At 39.7% G+C, this 8,600-nt stretch overlaps 1 pseudogene across 1 annotated transcript; it reads right to left on the bottom strand.

Annotated features, from left to right (window-relative positions):
- Positions 1-3,529: 3,529 nt before the first annotated feature.
- On the bottom strand, positions 3,530-6,568 carry LOC123863355 (heat shock protein HSP 90-alpha-like; annotated as a pseudogene). The gene has a single exon (XR_006795541.3). The product of XR_006795541.3 is annotated as a heat shock protein HSP 90-alpha-like (transcript).
- Between the last annotated feature and the right edge of the window lie 2,032 nt (positions 6,569-8,600).

The following is an 8,600-nucleotide window of genomic DNA, read 5'->3' as shown; positions in this document are numbered from 1 at the left end:
TTTATCTCTCTTTTTCTCAGCTTCTTTATTTTCCATCATTTCATCTTCTATATTACTCATTCTCTCTTCTGCCTCATTTATTCTAGCACTTAGCGCCCCCATTTTTGATTGCACCTCATTAATAGCCTTTTTGATTTCTACTTGGTTGGATTTTAGCTCTTTTACTTCTCCAGAAAGGGTTTCTCTAATAACTTCCATATTTTTTTCAAGCCCAGCTAGTATCTTTAAAGTGATGATTCTGAACTCTAGATCTGACATCGTACTACTGTCCGTATTGAGTAGGTCCCTGGCAGTCGGTACAACCTCTTGTTCTTTTTGTTGAGGTGATTTTTTCCGTCTTGTCATTTTGTGCAGAGGAGAATAGATTAATGAGAGAACAAAACGCTAGCAGAGTAACCATGTCCCCAGAAAATATACTCTAAACAAATCAGAAAAGACCTGAAGCAGTGGGATAAGAAAGGGAAAGAGAGAAAAAAGAAAAAGAAAAAAAAGAAAAAGAAAAAGATAAAGATAAAAACAAAAACAAACAAAACAAAACAACAACAACAACAAAAAAAACCAGAATGTGATTAAATATGATCTATATGGTATATAGATCAGTGCCACACACTAGATTTGGGGTGTATTTTGGTCTTTTAGAAGAAAGTGCCTCCCAAAATTTTAAAGAAAGAAAAACTTATATATGTACAAAAATAAGGATTGATATGATGAAGGGATGGAATATGACTGTAAAAATGGAAATTATAAAAAATTTTATAAAAGGAATTGATAAGAAGTTGTTTGAAAAAAGAAAGAAGAGGATTTAAAAAAAGAAAAAAGAAAAAGAAAAAAAAGGGAGAGGATGTGATCAGGCAGGGGAATAGAAAACACCATATACTAGAGATTTAGGGTATATTTTAATCTGTTAGAAGAAACTATCTCAAAATTTTAAAGAGAGAACAACTTATATATATAAGCCAAAAATATGGGTAACTACTATGAAGGGATAGAATATGACTCTAAAAATGAAAAATAAAAATGTTTTTTTTTAAAAAAAGGGATTGATAAGATGTTGGTTGAAAAAGGGAAAAAGAAAAATTCAAAAAGAAATAAAAAGACAAAAAGACAGTTAAAAAAAATTAACTTTAAAAGACTAAAGAATCATGGTAAAAAAGCCGTGAATTCTATGTGCAGTAGTCCCCTAGCGCTGGAGTTCTGCCGTTCTCATTGATCGGTAAACTTGGTCTTGGCTGGCTGTTCTCGCTGATCTTCTGGGGAGGGGCCTGTTGCCGTGGTTTCCAAATGTCTCTGCCGGAGGCGGAATTGCCCCGCCCTTGCCCCCTCCCGGCTAAGTAATCTGCTCGGGTTTGCCCTCCGGGGCTTTTGTTCCCTGCGAGCTTTCCGTACAGCTTTGGAGGCGGAGAGTGAAAATGGCGGCCTCCCAATCTCCGCCCCGGAGGAGCCGAGAACTCGGGGCCCCGCTCCTCAGTGAGCCCCCAGAGAAAAGCCGTCAGTCACTCCCGTCTCCCCGGTCTCCGGCTGCACTCCGTGCTCACCCGGCCTGTGACCGCGCATTTCTATCTCTGGCACCCGACCCCATGTGGAGTCTCCAAACCCAGCAGATCCCTGCCGTGCGTGCTGCTCCTCCCGGGGGGAGGAAGGTGAGTCTCCCCGGATCTGCTGCTTGTTGGGTCCCTGCTGGAGGAGCAGTGGCCCGCCTGTGCCACGGATCACGGTTTATGGCAACCCCAAGCTGAGAGCCCGCTCCTTGGCTCTGTCTCTGCAGCCGGCTTCCCTCCTCCCATACCTGGGAGCTCTGCCACACTCAGGCACCCCCGGTCTTTCTGTGACCCCGAGGGTCCTGAGACCACACTGTCCCGGAGGGTTCCACCCCCCGCTTAGCCACCAGAGTGACGTCCCTCAGCGGAGCAGACTTTTAAAAGTTCCGATTTTGTGCTCCGCGGCTCTATCACTTGCCAGAAGCAGCCGACGGAGGCCCCTCCCCCGCCATCTATCCTCCCGAATATCACCTCGGATTCACTTCTCCGCACGTCCTACCTTCCAGAAAGTGGTCGCTTTTCTGTTCAGAGAGTTGTTGCTATTCCTTTCTTCGATCTCCTGTTGGGTTTGTAGGTGTTCAGAATGGTTTGATCCCTATCCAGCTGAATTCCTGAGAGGAGACGAAATCCAGGTCTCCTACTCCTCCGCCATCTTGCTCCGCCCTAAACCCCGTGTTGTTTCTTTAGATTAGAGTTTCACTGAGTATTTGAAGGACTTTGCCTGAGTGTTTTTCTTCTTAATCATCATCAGAATAGGGCAGTGATGAATTAATTTTATATATAGTAGTGTATTTTCTTCTGTGGGCCTCAGATTCATTTTAAAAAGCTGTCTTCCATGTAGCATATGTTTTTACTAATGAACCATAACATATTAATAAAATATTAATACATTGTATTTATTCATATATTTCATTGGAAACAGTGGATAATATTTCTTAAGTATTAGACAAAATGAGTTCCAATTATTGAACTAAAAGATTGAGACAAATTGAAGGAATGAAACAATGATTTTTGATGAAGTGCAGATAGTAATTTCCATGCACATTGGTATAACTGTCATACAAAGTTGTATTTTCATGTCTATGTAATTTTATGATTCACGAGCATGCCCTGGAGGCAACTTCCCTAAGAGAATAGTTGTCTCAGACCATGAATGGTTTATTTTTTTTATTTTTTATTTTTTTAAAGATTTTATTTATTTATTTGACAGAGAGAGACACAGTGAGAGAGGGAACACAAGCAGGGGGCGTGGGAGAGGGAGAAGCAGGCTTCCCGTGGAGCAGGGAGCCCGATGTGGGGCTCGATCCCAGGACCCTGGGATCATGACCTGAGCCGAAGGCAGCTGCTTAACTACTGAGCCACCCAGGTGCCCCATAAATGGTTTATATGTAAGTTTTCCATTATGATATGTAAACAAGTGCTATCCAAAGTGTGGTCTGTACCTGTATTGTCTCCATCACTTGGGAGCTCCTTAGAAATTCAGAATCTCATTGAACCAGAATCTCTCTTTTGGCAAGGAGCTCAGGAATCTATGTTTTAACAAGCTCTCTTGGTGATTCAATGTACACTAAAGTTGGAAGACCACTGATGTGGACATTATAGCATTTTAGTTCCTCAGGTATCAATGTTGATTCAGACTTTGTATTCAAGAGCCATCACAGAATCTAGATTTCCCCCTTTTCCCTCATGAACATTTACCTCAAATAAATAATCAAATTCCTTTAAGGAACAAGTGAGTCAATCACTACCTTAATGTATTCAAAGTATTTCCTTATGGGGACGGCGTCATTCCTTCAGTTGATGGGTTCGAAGTCTAAGAACCGGCTGAATTCTGGCAAGGGTTTTTGACACCCCAGTGGAGCTCTTTGTTGTTTTTTTTTAAATAAATTTATGGAGCTGTGTAACTATGACCATGATCATTTTAGAACATTTTTATCATCCCCTCCCCCAAAATCAATTATTTGAGTCAATCCTTACTCCCATCTCTAGTCCCAGAAACTTCTGGTCTACTTTCTGTCTCTATACATTTGTCTTTTTTGGACATTTTATATAAATGAAATCATACAGTATGTACTCTTTTGCTCCTGTATTTTAATTTGCATCATGTTTTTTTTTTAAATTTGTTTGTATTTGTTACAACCTTTTAAAGCTGAATGTGACTTGAGCACTACATTTCCACTCACAGAACTTGCTGAGTTACTTCTTGAACAGCTTTACAACATGCCTAAATAGGCTTAGAATTTTGCTACTCTAAACAATGCTCTTCTTTGGAAAACAAGCCCTATACATAGTTACTCCCATCCAGTTGGTTCAGTTTAACTACTGATTTCTAGAGGCCTGGTACATGCAGTTGATAACTACAGGGAATAGAAGATTTAAAAAGTAGATCCTAGATGGTGAGAGTCATTTTAACCAACAGTTCTGTTTTAAACATCAAGGTATAGCTCAGAACACTTCAGTGACAAAAAAAAATTTGGCCTTACTAAGGAATCCACTTGGTAGCTAAACACTTTAGAGCACACAGTTCACGTTAGGTTACATACACCTTACAACAAATGTTACCTTGTCCGGTTACAATAAGCCAGCATGGAACTAGGGAAGAAAAACTAGCTGGGCTTTAGTTCCTACACATCACAGTAGCACACTCCGAAAAAGAAAGAAATCTTATCTTCCCCTTAAGTAGTTACTGTCATGCCATACAGTTTCTTAAAATGTTAACAAAAATAAAGAAAACATCCTTGAAAATATATTATCAGAGGGAATGAAGATAAAGTATCGAATACATGTACAAGTAATTCTTGGTGGCACTTAGTCGACTTCCTCCATGCAGGACGTGTCATCGTCACCCTTGAGGGGCAGCATCTCTTCGCTCACGGGACACTGCTATCGTCAGCGGTGGGATCGTCTTTGTCACTACCAAGACCAAGCTTGATCATCCTGTCCATCTGGTTAGCATGTGTCTGGGGATCTTCCAAACTGAAGCCAGAGGGCAGGAGAGCAGTTTCGTAGAGCAGGATGACCAGATCTTTCACAGACTTGTCGTTCTTGTCGGCCTCTGCCTTCTGCTGTATGGTCTCAATGATGGAGTGGTCGGGGTTTATCTCCAGGTGCTTCTTCACGGCCATGTAGCCCATGGTGGAGTTGTCTCTCAAGGCTTAGGGCTTCATGATCCTTTCCATATTTGCTGTCCAGCTGTATGTGTTTGTGACAATGCAGCATGGGGAGGTCACCAATAGGTTTGACACGACCACCTTTTCTATTTTTTTCTCCAAGATGTCCTTCATGATCTTGCACAGGTTTTCAGATTTTGTTTTTTTCTCTTCCTGTTTCTTTTTCTCTTTTTCATCTTCTGGAAGTTCCAAGCCCTCTTTGGTAACAGACACTAATGTCTTCCCCTCAAATTCCTTCAGCTATTGGACACAGTACTCATCGATGGTCTCGATCATATAGATCACTTCCAGGCCATGCTTCCGAAGACGCTCCAGGAAGGCCGAGTTCGCTACCTGATCCTTGGTCTCACCTGTGATGTAATAGATGTGTTTTTGGTTTTCCTTCATTCTGGTGCAATAGTCCTTGAGAGAAATCATCTCATCACCAGAAGCAGACATACAGTATCGTAACAGCTCTGAGAGCTTCTTTCGATTCTGAGAGTCTTCATGTATTCCCAGCTTGATGTTTTTTGAAAACTGCTCATAAAACTTCTTGTAGTTCTCTTTGTCTTCAGCCAGTTTGGTGAAGAGTTCCAAGCACTTTTTGACCAAGTTCTTTCTGATAACTTTTAAAATTTTGCTTTGCTGCAGCATCTCACAGGAAATATTTAGAGGAAGATCCTCAGAGTCTACCACACCTCTAATGAAATTCAGATACTCAGGGATTAGCTCCTCACAGTTATCCATGATGAAAATTCTGTGAACATACAACATAATGTTGTTCTTTTTCCTCCTGTTCTCGAATAGGTCAAAGGGAGCACGTCTTGGCACAAAGAGAAGAGCTCTGAACTCCAACTGTCCTTCCACTGAAAAATGCTTCACTGCCAAGTGATCTTCCCAGTCATTGGTCAAGCTCTTATAAAATTCTCCATATTCTTCATTGGTGATATCGTCAGGGTTTCTGGTCCAAATAAGTTTTGTCTTGTTCAGTTCTTCCTGATCAATGTACTTCTCCTTGATCTTTTTCTTCTTCTTGTCATCATCCTTCTTCTCCTTCTCCTCCTCATCAAAACCAACATCTTCTATTTCCATCAGGCTCCTTCTCTTTCTTTTCTTTTTCCTCCTCTTTCTCTTCCTTTTCTTCAGCCTCATCATCACTGACCTCTTTATCACGTTCCTTCTCCACAAAGAGAGTAATGGGATAGCCAATAAACTGGAAGTGCTTCTTCACAATCTCTTTTATTCTCCTTTCCTCCAAGTACTCCATCTGGTCATCTTTCAGATGCAGGATAACTTTGTTCCCTGATCCATAGGTTCACCTGTATCAGTCCTAACTGTGAACTATCCTCCTGCAGAAGACTCCCAGGCATACTGCTCATCATCGTTATGCCTGGTGATCACCATCACTTTCTCGGCAACCAAGTAGGCAGAATAGAACCCGACACCAAACTGTCCAATCATAGAAATATCTTCACCAGCCTGCAAAGCTTCCATGAATGCTTTGGTCCCAGACTTGGCGATAGTACCAAGGTTATTGATCAAATTGGCCTTGGTCATGCCAATGCCAGTATCCACGATGGTGAGGGTTCGATCTTGCTTGTTCAGAATGAGGTTAATATGCAGCTCTTTCCCAGAGTCTAGCTTACTGGGATCGGTCAAGCCTTCATGTCTGATTTTGTCCAAAGCGTCCGACAAGTTGGAAATCAGCTCTCTGAGAAATATTTCCTTATTCGAGTTGAAGGTATTGATGATCAGGGACATCAACTGGGCGATCTCCGCCTGAAAGGAGAACGTCTCCACCTCATCTTCCTCCATCAGCTGGTCTTGGGTCTGGGTTTCCTCAGGCATCTTGGCTAAAGGACCACAGAGGCTCCGTGATGATGCAGCACCAGGATGCAGAAGCAACTCAATCTGCATCATGTTTTTGAGGTTCATCCATTTTGTAGAATATATAAATATTTTTGTTCCTTTTTATTGTTGAACAGTATTCCATTGTATGGATACCACATTTTGTTTATCCATTCACCAATTTTTGGATATTATGAATAATAGTCCTGAGACTGTTCATATACAAACCTTTGTGTGGACATGTTTTAATTTCTTGTGGGTATCTACCTAGGACTGGAATTGATAGGTCATATGATAAGCTTATATTTGAATTTTTAAAGAAATTACCCAGCTTATTTCCAAAGTGGTTGCACCATTTTATATTCCCACCAGCAGTGTATGAAAGTTACAATGTCTCTACATTCTTTTTTTTTTTTTTAAAGATTTTATTTATTTATTTGAGAGAGAGAGAATGAGAGACAGAGAGCATGAGAAGGAGGAAGGTCAGAGGGAGAAGCAGACTCCCTGCTGAGCAGGGAGCCCGATGCAGGACTCGATCCCGGGACTCCAGGATCATGACCTGAGCCGAAGGCAGTCGCTTAACCAACTGAGCCACCCAGGCGCCCTTGTCTCTACATTCTTGCCTACACTTGGTATAGCCCGTATTTTGTATTGTTGTTATTCTAGTGGGTTAGGATTCCACTAATAACTAATGATCTTGAGCACTTTTTAATGTGGTTATAGCTATTTGTATGTTCTTGTGTGTGTGTGTAAAATGTCTAGTCAAGTATGTTTTTCTGTTTATGTATCTTATTGAATTGTAAGAGTTCTTTATACACTTTTAGTACAATCCTTCATCAGATATATGATTTGGAAATATTTTCTCTTGGTCTGTAGATCATCTCTTCATTTTCTTAATGGTGTATTTGAGCACAAAAGCTTTTGAATTTTAATGAATTACAATTCATCAGGGTTTTTTTGGTTGTTGTTATAACTTGTGATTTTTGTGCCATATCTAAGAACTTTTTGCCTGAACAATGTTGCAGAAATTTTTTTCCTATGTTTTCTTCTAGAAAATTTATAGTTTTAGCCCTTTATGTCTGTGATCCATTTTTGAGTTATTTATGTGTGACCTAGCTAACAGTGTTAGCAAAGGGTTCATATTTGTGTTTAAAGACATTAAATTGTCCCAGTACCATTTGTTGAGAAGAATATGTTTTCCCCATTGAATTGTCTTGGCACTTTTGTCAAACTATTAAATATAAAGGTAAGGACTCTTTCTGGATTCTCAGTTCTGTTCCATTGATCTGTATACCTCTATTTATGCCAATACCACATTATCCTGATTATTGTAACGTTATAGTAAGTTTTGAAATCAGGTAGTGTAAGACTTCCAACTTTGTTCTTCTTTTTCAAAGCTGTTTTGGCTATTCATGTTGTCAGCAGAACTTCAAATCATTGTAGAAGAAATGTTAAATCTGGGATATAGCCAGATTATGACTTGATATGAAATATTTTATAGATTTATTAACTTGAATGGACACATAAGGACTCCTGTTAGCAGGGAATCTAACAAAAGACATAGAACAGTAATTTCAGATTTTTAACTTATGCAATTTTTTTTCACAAAATCTGACAAAAGTTTGAGAACTCAAAGGCTTGCATATGATTGACAGTTCGAATAAATACTTTGTGTATCTCTACTGGCCAGGATTTCTTTGGATACAACTGCAAGTATATATGCAGTAGCATAATTGTATTAACCGTCTTGTTGAACTAATTGTCTTTGACACCTTCTCGGTGTAGCCCAATAGCACTTTTTGTCATTGTTTTTGCTTATTTGGTTTCACCAATAAATTAAAAAAAAAATCACTTCTTCAGTTGTACAATTTGGCTGTGGAGAAGTTTTTATAGACTACTTTTATTCAAGGTTATGTCAGACAAATAGCAAAGATTTTCTGACTATAGAATGTTAGTGGATTCTTCAGTCTGCAGAGAATTGTATTGACTTTGTCATTCTCTGAATAATAATTACTGCTTTACTTTCTGTTCATATCTGTAGTTCTAAAATGAACTCTGTTATTTG

Source organism: Mirounga angustirostris, unplaced genomic scaffold (genome assembly GCF_029215605.1).
Source record: "Mirounga angustirostris isolate CCGP_5_RB_7025 unplaced genomic scaffold, mMirAng1.0.hap1 SCAF_1, whole genome shotgun sequence".
In the NCBI taxonomy this organism is placed as follows: domain Eukaryota; kingdom Metazoa; phylum Chordata; class Mammalia; order Carnivora; family Phocidae; genus Mirounga; species Mirounga angustirostris.
The sequence above is the reverse complement of the archived record's forward strand: the minus strand, read 5'-3'. Positions and strand labels throughout refer to the sequence as shown.